The 14,120-nt window shown below is 39.1% G+C and overlaps 2 protein-coding genes across 4 annotated transcripts in view; one reads left to right on the top strand and one right to left on the bottom strand.

The window, feature by feature from the left end:
- Positions 1 to 14,120, bottom strand: part of LOC134811508 (uncharacterized) — a 93,443-nt gene that overhangs the window by 59,222 nt on the left and 20,101 nt on the right. The window lies entirely within an intron of this gene.
- Positions 1 to 14,120, top strand: part of LOC134811463 (inactive tyrosine-protein kinase PRAG1-like) — a 39,595-nt gene that overhangs the window by 13,953 nt on the left and 11,522 nt on the right. The window lies entirely within an intron of this gene.

Consider the following 14,120-nt stretch of genomic DNA (forward strand, 5'->3'; position numbering starts at 1 on the left):
AATTGATCACGTGACCAGCTAATTGGCTAATTGCCACTTTTGAGTGGTTCTCCACTTCTTGAGCTCCGGCTTGCGTGATATGATCACAGCTTTAGCTTTTTGGGTTGTAATTTGGTACATACTCTTTGCTAGGTAAAGTCTAGATTGTATGTTCTGAAAACTGCACTAGCCCAGTTATAGGCGGCTTCCTTTCTAAACAATGAACATAATAATACCCCCTTTACCATCAAGGACCAAGGTTATCCAATTAATGATTGCCATTAATGGATTACGATTCCGCATAATTCAACAATATTTACCAATAATAATTCAACAATACTTAGTATTTACCGTTAATCAGGATAATTTTACATTATAAGCTACATTAATTAATGAAGGAGAAGTTTCGTTTCTTTTCTTTGTATGTGGTGGCGATCTTGATATTTTTCCTCTCGAACTTTCCAGTCTTTTGTGTTAACAGTCCTTGTTTGAATGTAGATTCAGTTGCTCTATAATAATTTATTCAAATTTATCCGGCTTTGGAATTTCTTTGAGGAATTTGTTTCGAATAAAAAGCTCGTTGAAAGCACGTTTAGTGTATTGATAATTCTAACGAATTTTAGTGTCAATCGTGCATAATTTGTTCCTAAAGGCATCTTGCTCCATTTTATACTATCTATACAACCCTTCCGTCCAAATATTAATCATTTGTTTCTTTTCTCAACCAATCATTAATCGATTACCTCCACCAATTTGACGTTTAATTGGCATAATTATTCACACTAATGACATTAATTATCCCGGGTATTAATTCAGTGATCTGTTTAGTTCTAACCGCCCATTCTCCAACCAGACATTTGGTCTCATTACTTCGTCCTGCCAGACAAATTTAATCAGCCCTCAACAGCCTGCTTGAAATTCATTTTACAAATGCTGTATCTCTCCCTCTCTCTCTCTCCCTCGCTTGCATATAGCAGGCTTCAAAGTAGTTTTTGATTAAAACTGATTTGATGTCTTCGTTTGAGTTTGAGCTGTCATATTATTCCTGAACTGTCACTTTTATTCTTGTGATTTTTGTTCGTATTATGATGACCGTGCAAGTTTAAAAAGACAATGAGATATTGTGGGACATTACCAGATCTAGCTAAAGTAGCACCCACTCTAGACACTGCACGCTCCGTTACCAGACAGTGGCGGGAATTAGACACAATGTATACTCGCCACATCGGATTAGTTAGTGAATTACCTGTAAAGATGGGGGCTGCTTTGTTACCAGTGTTATAACAGGAGGATTAGTGGCGAGAGTGAGCATGATATTGGGTCGGATCACTGGTCACTGGTCATATAATGCCGGCTTTCTGAGAGGAACAAAATCAGTATCAGTGTGGTGGTGATACTGAGAAATGATATTTCTATCTAACAGTGATCAGCACAACTAGATCCAGTGATACATAGCATTCAGCACTGCACTGGTGATACATTATCCAGCAGTGATCTACTAATGTGGTGACTTTCGGTGCACGGTGTGGTCCTTCTTAGCATTCCGTTACGGAATTGAGCCCTCATCAAGGGCATCCGGACTACCAAACTCTCCGGCTCTTCATTGGGCAGATCGGGATAGGTGTTGAAACAAAGTCAAAACTAACACTTAGCGCCAATTTCTCGTTCAACATCAGGATGTAAAGTGTTATGTTCCAAATCTTTCATTTCTTAATTCTGTTTAATTAACCTTTCCTTCGAACAAAACTACAACTCTCTTGATTGTCAGAGTCTCAACTTTTACTACACCACTTATCACTATATAGTCTTGTAGTCACCAGTTGGTAGACAGTCATGATGTTTTGCGTCATTTCACTTCATATCTTCTGGTAAGTGGTTGTCGCCCACGCTTCGCAGTTTAATTTAAGGTTGTCGTATTTGGTTGTTTGCTCTGCTGGTTAATAATTCGTGTGATTGGAACTTGAAAGTGTTGTGAATGATATAAAGTTGTGGTGGTTACAACAAGAATTGGTTTGTGTCATGGCGCTAGTTTTGTATAACAATTAATGGGTGTCTTCTCCTATTTACATCCTCCCGTTACCATACATAGGATCCATCGTGAATAGAGAAAAAACGATTAAAACATTGTCATAATTATGATAATCCGGATTAAAATCGTTAAAGGTGTTATTTTCGAAATGATATTTAAATGACGGGAACAGGTAAGGGTAAGTGGGCTAGGACCTTGATAGCAGTAGGAAAACAATCCCTCATTGGAGCATATTCTAACAAGGTGATAACACCGCAATAAGTGGACATGTTAACAGTTCCCAATATTTGCAAAACAAGAGGGCTATGTGTCAGTAACATAATGGTGAATTATCGATAAGGAAATTACATGAGTCATCATTCAAAATATATATATATATATCGGTGCACGAGATAAAAATACAATATGATAAAAATACTAATATGTGGTAATTTCTTTATAAGTCACACTTCCCACTTTTACAGTTTTACAGCCAGATATTATACGCGCCTTTTAACAACGCCTTATCGTTTTGAACGGACAACAAAATATTGGTTTAGCTGATGTCATGTTGGTAGCTTATGATTTGCAAAACTTTCCGCATAAAGCTAATCTGTTTGAAGGTGAACCTAAAAAGTTTGAATTGGTCAAACAAAACGCATCTTTAACACAATATGTCAAATGATGATGATTCCTTTGAGATTCAATATGTTCTGCCAGTTGAAACATGTTGAGTTCACCCTCAAACAAATTAGCACTGTTATACCCCAATTTTACTAATTGGCGTTAACATATGGCACAGGATTGGGTAATGAGTGTCCTAACACGTCTGATTCTGTTCCCTTGTGCTTTTGAGATTTTTGACTTTTACGCTTGATTACCATGACCATATTTGGTATTGTTTGTTCTGACAGATATCGAGTATCTTGCTTGATTCACCTCCTCCACTGACACGCGTTATTTTTGAATAGTTCTGCTCTTGAGAAGACAGGCGAAAATGATGGCTGATTATCGGCCGCTATAGTTGTGACTCGTGCAGCAATTAGTGGGCGTTATGTGGCGGAGGTGTCGGACGAAGAGAAAAGCGTGTCATCAGACACCACCCCGACACAGGCCCTGAAATAACTGCACGTGTTGCCGCGCAGTTGCACGTGTTAGGTTTTAACTAGTTTAAATCCGGTCAAACACTTTCGGGTTGATACTTGCCTGCTTTGCGTCGTCTTCTGTAGTTATTTCTTCATATGCATTTTGCACGGACGAATTTAGATTTAAACTGTTAAAATATACAGCATAGTATATTATTATATTCATTAGCACCTCTGCTATTTGCACACCAATAATGACAGTAATTTGTGCTGCTTTTCATAGATTTGTATTCTGTATTCATTGCCGGACCGGTTGTAGTACTGCTGTTATATCGTGCGGGCTTGCTTTATATTAGTTTGAGCTCTGACGATGCTGAAATAATTTTAGCGCTTGCTTGCTAGATGAAATTGTGTACCTCACGTTATTATGTTGCAATTTTCGTTAAATAGATGTCATATTATATATTTGCAAGTGTTTTCTACGCTGCTTCTCAAAAAAAGAGAAAGTTTTCTTGATAATTGATGCTACTCAAAGCTAAGTTTGTGGATTTTAAATGTTATATCAGATTAGATCATACCCCAGAGGGCTCTATCTTCTATATTTTGTGTAATACATTCTGCTTGTTTTGCTTCCATGGAAATATCAAATTTCACATGATGATGATAATATTTGTATCCTACTCAGTATTGAATTGTGGTTGGACTGCTACCTGTGAAGAATTCATACACGATTTATCTGAAGAATTGAGATATATTCCGAGGAAAATTAAAGCTTAAAACACGAAACGTTAAAATAATTATTCTAGAATGGTTACATTTTGCACGGAATTTAAAATTTCTCTCCATTACAACAAATTTGAAGTATTTCCTCACGAAGATTTAACGATTCCGGCAAACTTTCAAATTCCAGAGCTCTCACAATTATTCAGTATAATGTACTAAACGAATTGAATACCAGGATAGAATATCTTGGAGTCTTACATCAGATGCTTTTTTCTGGTTTTCATTGTTAGAAGTAGAGAGGTAATCAGTCAGAATAAATCAATAAGTCTTGATTATAGTATAGCTTGTAATTTTATATAAATCTAGCAGCCATCGCTGAACTATGGTTCCACAGACAGAATGTATGCTATATCCTTAGTCCTCATTTGCTATGTAGTTAAAGATATTAAATTGCATTTATTTTTTCCGGTATAAGAAACAAAGCGGTGGCATTTCTGAATGGTAATGATGCTAACTAGTGACAATCCTTGGTACCATGATAAAAATCAGTCAGCCCTACTTTCTAAAATATCCCATCTAAAAATTACGTAGCTTGTACTGCATTAGATGCATTTAGAGTCTCGTACTTTGAAGCATTCAACATCCTACGTTTCTCTGTCCACAACGCTATATTAATACTTGACAACTCCAAAACACGTGTTCTTCTCCGGCCATTGACGTGGTTTTCTCCGTTCTTTCCCACACAGGGCACGCTACACAACACCAGAACCACTCCTGAGTTTTCCCTGAACCAGAGATTAATGAACAATTTCCGGAAACCGCTCTATAAGTACAAGTTACGATGATAGATCCGCAAATGTGATTACCAGATTACGATTGACTTTTGTGATAGTAACTGAAATTTAGCACGAGGTTATTTTCTAATATATACCGCGCTGTCTTCCCTTGGTTGATCACTTTCTGTTGCCCTGTGACGGTCTAGTCTTTGTTTTACATACTGCTGAGGTGGGAAGGTGACTAAACTTGACTAAACTTGGATAATCTATCATGGAGTCAACTTATATATAAATTAGCACGTCATTCCATAGAAATTAGATAATCTATAACGCCTAGAGATCATCCTCTAAAAGGATCCACCCAAACTCAGCTAGTTCAACTTGTCGGCTCAGTTTTGTCAAGTCAAAGTGTTTGTTTAGTTTTAGTAAAATAGCGGGTCTCTAACTCCTTTTTCCTCGAGTTTCCTAAAGTTTCTGGCGACTGGCTGGCCCTCGGAGGTCATCTGCTTAAAGAGGATCCACTAAAACTCAGCTAGTTCTAGTCGGCTTGTTCAGTTTTGTCAAGTCTCTACGTTGTTTCGGGAAATTTTCAGCTTGCGGTTTCTCAAAGTTTTTACTGACTGGCCGAATGTGAACTACTGACCAACCCTTTGATTCTCCCTACAGAAACCCTCTAGCATTATATTCCAACAACCCGGCCACTGCCATACAAACCTTCCCTTCCTGGAAGTGTACCATGTCTGACACCCCCGGCCCCTCTCTCTCTGTCTCGTCTACCGGCCCTGGTGCATGTACTGCTACCCGCTCAATTTATAATATCCTACAGTCTTCCTGTACTCGGCTCGTATAATATGTGTATTAAATACATTACTTCTTGTGTGTGTGTCAATGTTGTGTAGTAGTTTGTACTTGGTATATTTTAGTTGACGGCGTCTACTCGCTTGCTTTACCTCCCTTTTTTCCTGTTCATTTCCCTTCGTAGGCAAGTTCAATTCTTCCATCATTTGCTCTACTGTTGGCTTTACTGTTGGAGCACCGTTTAGAAAAGTGTCTTCGTGTTTTGTTTACCCAGTTAGCTACTTGGCGTGGGCATGACAACTTGATTTTTAAATAAACTAACGAGTAACGCAATTTTTAAATAAAGCTTAGATTTCAGTTTTTTAATATTCATTTAATTGTTAGCGGTCGCTTCTTTGATTTTGTTAGTTGAAGTAGAAATGCAACAACCGTAAGAAATAGGTTTTTAAAGCTGGAACTCTTTTGATTTATTATGTATTCAGTTATTCTTGCTTGTCTGGACCCGTTTAATGTGGCGCTTTGTTTTTTTGTTTCTAAGGTTACATCTTTAGCATCAATCTGTCCACGTATAACTATACATCATTTAAATGAAGTTTCGATTTCGGTTTTTGATTAATAGCAATCGTTTTTTTCTCTAAAGCCTTCTAGGTTCATTACAGTCAGTAGTTCTACTCGCAGATCAGACGGATCCTGACTCCTCATCTATTTATCCTGTAGATCTCAGTAAATTACAGCGTCAATTCATCCTAATCAGATTACAGCTGTCAGCGGTGAGAGGAAAACCAGCCCAACCTGACAAACTCCACCTACATCTCCACAGAAACGCACGTGCAGCACAATTAACTTATATACACAGTATCAGCTAACCAGAACTAACCAGCTTCTGCAGCTGCCCAACTACCACCTCTCTTCTCCCTACCACCCCGCTTATTAGATTAGAGATTTAAACCGATCCGCCTCAGGATGCTAACTCCGGCTACTAACTAGCTGATCGGCTGAAGAAACGTTAGCATTATAATAATAGTCACGTGACCCAGAATTATTAGTGCCCCTGTCAATTATACAGGGTGCTGGAGAGGGGTTGCTGTAGTTGTCATGACTTTCATCCTGTTTGGCAGCATGTCTGATTTAGGTGGTGTTTCTGGTGTGTGCTATTTTTAGTAACAAGCCGCTTTACTCGTGATGTGAGCTTTGTTTGCTGTGCTGCTGTACTGCCGTAATATTAATTCATGTCTATCTGTATATATTCACTCGGCTTGATTCTCCACGTCTTGTTGAACTTTTTTTAGACAATTTAAGAGTTTTTGCCTCTAACAGGAGTTTGTGGAGACAGCTATTTTAAGTTTTTAATCTTTCTTTAAGTGGTAGAATCTTAGTGCTTATCTGTCTCTTAAGATGTTTTAAAAACTATATTTAGATTGTTTAAAGTTAGAAAATAATAGAGCTTTGGCCGTGGTGGGTTTACCTACGTCAATCTTAATTCTAAAATGTGGAGTGAAGATGATTTAATTGACTATTATGTCTGGAGCCAGCCACTTGTACCGTAACGAACAATACTGGTTCAGTGTTGTGGTTTAGTGCATGATATACTACTACCCCCAGCATACCTGGCTCTGGTCAATGTCTCAATAATGTTGTTTAAAATCCAATATTATAGTGTTATTCTAGAAACATACGCCATCGTAACCTGAGACGAAATTTTCCTGAGAACAATTTCACATTCACTTGAAAACCGTTGAATATTGAGCATCATAACGTAATAATATGATCCATATACACGAATTTACTCTTTTACAACTCCTCTTGAGTCTATTAATTACATGTTTCGTAAATTCCTGACTAATGCCTTCATTTAGCACTCATTTCCTAACTCCATTTTAGCAAGCCATCATTTATTTAATGGTTATGGCGTCAAATTTATCCCGATATATCTGTCGCATATTTTCGATAATGAAGAAGTAATATTATACAACAGTAAGTTGTGGTGATCGTTTCTCCCCCGCTCCTTCAGGTTCCAATACATGTGTGGCTTAATGACCTCAGTGACTGGAGCCAGGAGTGGGCACCAACACTACCGCTACTTCAGATCCAATGTGGCTGGAGCCAGGGCCAGGGTCAGGAGAGGAATCATCTTCATACTCATAACAGTTGGTGAGAGGGGACAGAGCCCACCACAGCTACAGCCTGGAAGGAGGCCTACCCACTATCACAAAACTGTGTGACTGGAGCCAGGGTCACCGCATGTGATGATTCAGATCCAATGTGGAGTGGTGTTTTGATCCAGGTAGCCAGGGTACATTGAGATGGCTAATGCTACTATCTGATATTGCTCCACCACCTGGTGTTTAGTGTGTGTGTGGTTCAGCCTGTAACAATATCATGTTAGCATATCCCGGCACTGAGTACACCAGGAGTATTCACACAGCGAGGGAGGGAGGGGGAGGGGGTAGGAGGGGGGGGTCACCTGAGAGATAGCTCCTTGATCGGAGTGGTTACCCTATTGTTGAGAGCCTTCGTCTCGGGAAGTGGGAACTACCAGTGCCTTTATTGAGTGGTTTTTGCTACAATATTATATAACCTGGGATCTTTAGTGACGAGCTCTGCTGGTGGTAAATTTCTGTGGACATCTGGTGCTTAAAATGTAATTAGACTAATGGAGCATTTGTAATTTAAAGAAAGGAACATCTCTCCTGAGCATATAGTTACAACTTACAATTAATGTGAGACTCAATTGAATTTAAAAATCAGGTGTAATGCACTTTTTCAAATGATCAACCAAGCGATAAGGTTATAGTTAGCAGTTAAAGGTTACAATTACTCACCTCTGATAGCACCTATAGACTACAGTGTGTAGTGCTGATATTTGAGTAGTGCCACTTTAAACCACAAAACAAACTACCAACCTCAACAGTCAACATAATAATATACCAACTACCAGTATCACGATAGTGTCAAACCTCAACATGTACCATTTCACAGTACAGTGCGAAACCTCAAGGCTTCCAGACTTGCTCTCAAGTTTTATCGCTATGCCACAATAAATACAGTCTTGTCTGGGATTTAGTTTAAGTGTTTTTATTTAAATGCAGACGTAAGCGAATAAACTAAATAGTCCTGAATTCTGACCGTTTTTGGTACCAGTAATAGCATTATTACTTTATTAGTACGCACGTGTGTCACTGGTCCAGTGCTCGTACCACTGCCACTGTACCAGTTACCTGCTTGTTAGCTCCAGTAAAAATAGCCTCAAGCACCAGTACTACTCTCCAATGCATCAGTAGTATCAGTACTACTCTCCAAAGCATCAGTACTCTCTATAGACTTCACGTCCCCAGTCTCATCCTCCTGACAGAAGTGTTAACAGCAGCAGTGCCGGTGATTTAAACGCTACCCAATTTAAATTCCACCTCTGTTACTGAGGCTCTCATTAGAGGAGCGGGTTTTGCAGCAAGGCCGCTGTCAGCAGCACGGTGTGAAGCTTCCCTGAACCCTGCTTTGTCAGAGTCACTTCTTCTGCTTCTCTCCGGACTGGTTCTCACAGTGTCTTTACTGATCAAATCTGTGCCTCCCTTTTTGTTTTGTGTTCTTTCCTGCTTCCTTTACTTGTATCCTGGAGTTGGAGCCAAATTTAAAGTGAGTCGATTGTTTTGTTCTCCAAGGTTTTGTTCTCTACGGTGCCCACATTTGGGCTCTATAGGTTATATATTCCCTTACTTCGAGCAGTCTTTAAATGATATTTTATTGCTGTCTGTATATTCAAGATGCTAATCCTCTTCTTTAATAAATGATTACTCAGAGTAACGACGCCGATGTTAGCAGTAATTCTTGTCGCAGATCACTTTGTTACATTATTAGTATCACCGTGTACAAGCCTACAAAGAAAGTCTTTAAATAATATTGTACACGCCCTATTTCTTGCGTTCCTTAGTATGTCGTCAGATTCTATTGATAAGGAGTAGTTGCAATTCTATGAGAATGTAAACAGGAGCATTCTACTATAAGGGGGAGTATACTACACATACTACACATACTAAGTGTACTTAGCAGTAGCTGCAGAGAGCAAGTCCAAATATAATTTAAAGTTTCATTTAAGAAGGAAGGGAGAAATACAGCATATTTGGAGTGCAGGTGGAAATTACAAACCCTCAGTCCTGAGTCCCCCATTTCCGTGATCTGAGCAAAGAAAGTGTGAGTGTGTGGTTAGAACAACAGGTCCTGTGCTCCCGTGAAATAGTCCAAGTAGTCTGACTTCTGAGGAATACAAAGACAGAGAAAGTCTACGGCCCACTAGAGCTGGGTACCCATGACTAGCTGGAGGATCACTCCCAGCTCCCTGGAGGAACACTCCCAGCTCCCTGAGCAATGATCAGAGGGCTCAGAGTTTGATCACGGCCTAGTCGTCACCACGTCTAGGGTAATGTACCTCAAGTTCCTGTCCCCTGCATCCCCGGGTACATTATGTTACTAGTCCCTCTACCCCTCTCAATTTACTGCCATGTCTGCTACTAGAGGATCAGGTTTTTTAAGGCACACTCTGTAGACAATGTTATCCTTAAAACGTTAATTTGTCGGGTCAACAAGGCTGGCGGAATGTTGCAATATGGCTGCACAGTGTGCCCGCTGTATGCTGGCTGCTGGTGCAACGTTTCAGTTTTTGTTCCAGCCAGACAAATCTAAATCTTGCCGTTATAGAATTACCCGACAATCTGGTGTACTTTTCCTAATTAAATGACGATGTTGATGATCTAGGCGCATCAGTATTTAAGTTTTACAGATCAGTTTGACTGGTAACATGGCGGTCTGTACTGACACAGATCACTCAACTATCCAGGGTGTTAGTTAGGGTGTCACACGGGGCAAGGTGTATCACGTGATACGAGGCAAGGTGTATCACGTGACGGAGTACGGGACGGAGTAGCCTAGTAGTGTCACCGTTGTGAGCACTCAGAACACTCCGGATATTCTACACCCTACTCACCTAATCCGCAAACTGGTCACTCCGTCAGCGTTCCAGAAGTACCCCATGGGACCATGGCACATGTGCGGATATTATGAGCACTGAGAGAGTCAGAGATATCCACACATGTGTATATAAATCAGAAGGTGACGTGATGGGCACTAAGTTAATTAGACTAATTTAGGGAACGTGTTGACGTTTAGTTTCCAGATCTACATTGAGTAATATGTAGCCACACTTTACACTTTGTAGCCACATTTTATTTCTTTGTCCTCCGTTTGGTTGTATGATGACGTGTTGTGTGTCGTTAATTTGGTGTACGGGGCGAATCGGTTTAGTTGTGCCAACTTGTAGTGACTTGGGATAGTTGTGGTGGTCACCATTCTAGTTTAATTTGCAGTTTGCACCCTGCGAACAATGCTACGATGTTGAGTGTAAGTGTGAGTGTCTTATTGTTCTGCTTGAAGCTTTGAAGCTGATGCTGTTTAACATATTCCATGTGAATTGTCAATTCCTTATTCAGGGTATGTTAAATATTTTTACGTTCATTTGTTTGGATTGATCACGTCTAAAAATAGAGTGAGAGTTGTATCACATTGTACGGGTCTTCCTCTGATAGCTTGACACTGAATTAGACTGACAATTAACGGTGTCCTACTGAGTAAGACGCCAGCTCCAGTAGTAGGAATACTCTCAACTCTCACTGTCTGATGTGTATGTTGCTTCTTGTCCGCGGGCTGGTGAGCTCTAATTTGCACCTCTCCAGCTCGATATGTACTGGTCACCGGACATGACAAGTATACTGTACTGTTATAGTCCTATTTGCTGTACTGTTATAGTCCTATTTGCTGTACTGTTATAGTCCTATTAGCTGTACTGTTATAGTCCTATTAGCTGTACTGTTATAGTCCTATTTGCTGTACTGTTATAGTCCTATTTGCTGTACTCTAGTCCTATTTGCTGTACTGTTATAGTCCTATTTGCTGTACTCTAGTCCTATTTGCTGTACGTTTCTCTTGAGTATCTGGCAGCTTGCAGCTGTTATGTTTAATTCTCAACCTCTGATTAGCAAGTAGCAACACTGGTATTGTGGTATCTACAGGGTCATGCAAAATAAATGTTGAGATTTTAAATGGCCATTACTTCTGAGACAAATTAAGAAAAACACTCAATTTTTCCATGTTTAGCTTATAAACATATTTGGAAATTAGAATAATACAATAAAAACAGTATATGTACCATTTCATAATATTTATAGTATCTACCATACCACAAGTTGTTACTTCTTGTGTAACATTGTTCCGGCTCTGTAGTCAGTACACACCTGAGTAATAGGTATTTAGCTGAGTCATGGCTTTCAAATCAGATCACAACGTTTGACAAACGCGTCACTAATTATTCAGACAGAATTTGGATATAATATTTCCTGTTCGAATCAACCAATTAAACTAATTATTATACGTGATTCAAAGCTGTGGGCGCAACTGTTTTCTGATGTGACGTAATGGAGAACTACACAGTGTTTAGTGGTAGCTTCTGTTGATATCTCACTCTCAGTGCACCTGTTTGTGACGTCATTGTTTTCACATGACGTGACGTCATCATCAGGACATCATCATTAGGACATCATCGTGTAATCATAACTTCTCCCTCTTCTACAGAATTGTTGATATCTCCATTCTCCAGTTATTGTTTAATGTTGGTCGCGTGTGTGTGTGATCATGTAGTGTTGTTTACCAAAGACAGTTGTTATTTGTTTGTCTAGTATCCCTCATTGTGGCGAGGTGTCACTACTTTGGCCCTGCCCTGTTCAAAGCAGTATCTTCATTACTTGCTCCTTCATACATTTGTTTGTTTCTTTTTGTGCCGCCCAGACTGCCGCCTTGTCCATTATCTTCGTATCTCAGTGTTGTATCTAGTGTTATATCTTTGTGTTGTTCAGTGTTCGCCTTTCTCTGTATAGTCATATCTGTTAGCATAGTTCTGTTTCTTGCTTCTTGTTGAGAGCTTGTGTTTAGCCTGGTCACTAGTATAGATATGCAACAGATAGAGGTCTGTTTCACTTTCACAGCCGTCTCAACTTCACACATTGTTGAGAGTTTGTGTGAAACTAAGTTCCGCTCTAATATACCTGCTAGTGTATGGCAGTGTCATCGGGGAACACTTAGCTATATCCCCCATTTAAGAGATCCTGCGGAACCACTTAAACTTTTACACGCCGGCCTCTCTCTCTCTCTCTCTCTCTCTCTCTTTATGGGACGGATGTCTGTTATAAAGTGATATCCTGACATGGGAGCTATTTAGGCGAATGTGTGACAGTTCCAATTTAAACTGATGAAAATTTCACTGCTGTAACTTTTAGTCTGCATTAATTTCAGTGAAATTAGAGCTTATTTGGACTAACTTCTGTGGATAGACTCTCTGTTACTTGTAATTCACCGGAATTAAAATTCAAGTTTTTGTAGAATCTCGTGCTATTTTGAGAATAATTGGCTTGCATTGATTGAAATAAACAAATGTGCTAACCACAGTTTTAGGAATAAGCTCGGCAAAAAACTAATCCAATCTAGAATGTCAGACACATACAGTAAGTGTAACTTGTCACCTATAATAGCTATGTTACATTGATACCCAATGATTTATGACATTAGGGCGATCAAACAAGAAAAATACTTGTTTCTGTAATCTCCTCTCAATGATCTGTTTCCTATCAATTCACTGCATTGTAATACCCTGTATAAAATAAAGTGCGTGATATTTATGTGGTCAAATTACCAATCTTATTAAATTGCAGCGTTATCATTTCTTGTTCGAGCCTTGTACATAAGTTGTCGATCTCAGTTACATAATGCGATCAATTAAGCGATTTCAATGTTTGATATCATATTTAATGGCTTGTTTAGTGGTTATGTTGTTTCCTTGTCACCTCCTAATTTAAACGTCATGTTTTGGTTCCTTATTCTTTAATCTGAACACCGTCTAAATAGGTGTCTAAAAGGAGTCTGCTAGGTGGGTGGTGTGTGTTTCACAAAGACAACGTCTCGTTTGCTCGCCAAATTACTGCAATATTTACTGTTCTTACCTCGTGCACTACATTTTTACTATTTCTAGCTTCCCTGCGCTATTATTATCATACGAGTCTGAATTTTATATCTTTATAATCACGTACCTGAAAAGGGAATATACGCTGACAGCTGGATATAATGCGCTGCAAACCGTCTTGTTCTTATTTCTTAATAGCAAACATAATAATATATTAGATTTAAATCGACATCCTATAAATAACCTCATTTTCAAGATTATGTAATCTGTAAATACCCACTTTATACCCTTACTTTCAATGCAATATTTTATATTTGTCCCACGAAAGTAATGATAATTGTAGTCGTGGAGCTACGGCGCCATTTTGAGGAGCTACGGCGCCATTTTGAACTCGTTTCCGGTCACTTTATCTCCCACCATTGTTCGTGACAAAATCCTATATATGCAATTTAATAATGATACCACACAGTTTATAATATCCCATTTTATTTTTGCCAGGTATTTCGTGTATCAGATTAATTTCAAGGAGTGTGTAATCTCGTGTGAGGCTAGCAACTACTCAAATTTCTTTGTCCTCAACACACACACTCTCTTATATATTCCTTATTTTACCTGACGTTGACTTTTCTGCCGTTCTAAGACTTTTAAATTGTTCAAAGCTACAATGAATTAGACACAGTGTTAAAATGATGATTTCACGTCTCGAATTGTATGCGTTTTGTTTTTATCTGTATCCGCGATTGTCCGTGCGG

The sequence above is a fragment of the Bolinopsis microptera genome, chromosome 2 (genome assembly GCF_026151205.1).
Source record: "Bolinopsis microptera isolate Bmic1 chromosome 2, MBARI_Bmic_1.0, whole genome shotgun sequence".
NCBI classification, from domain to species: Eukaryota; Metazoa; Ctenophora; class Tentaculata; order Lobata; family Bolinopsidae; genus Bolinopsis; species Bolinopsis microptera.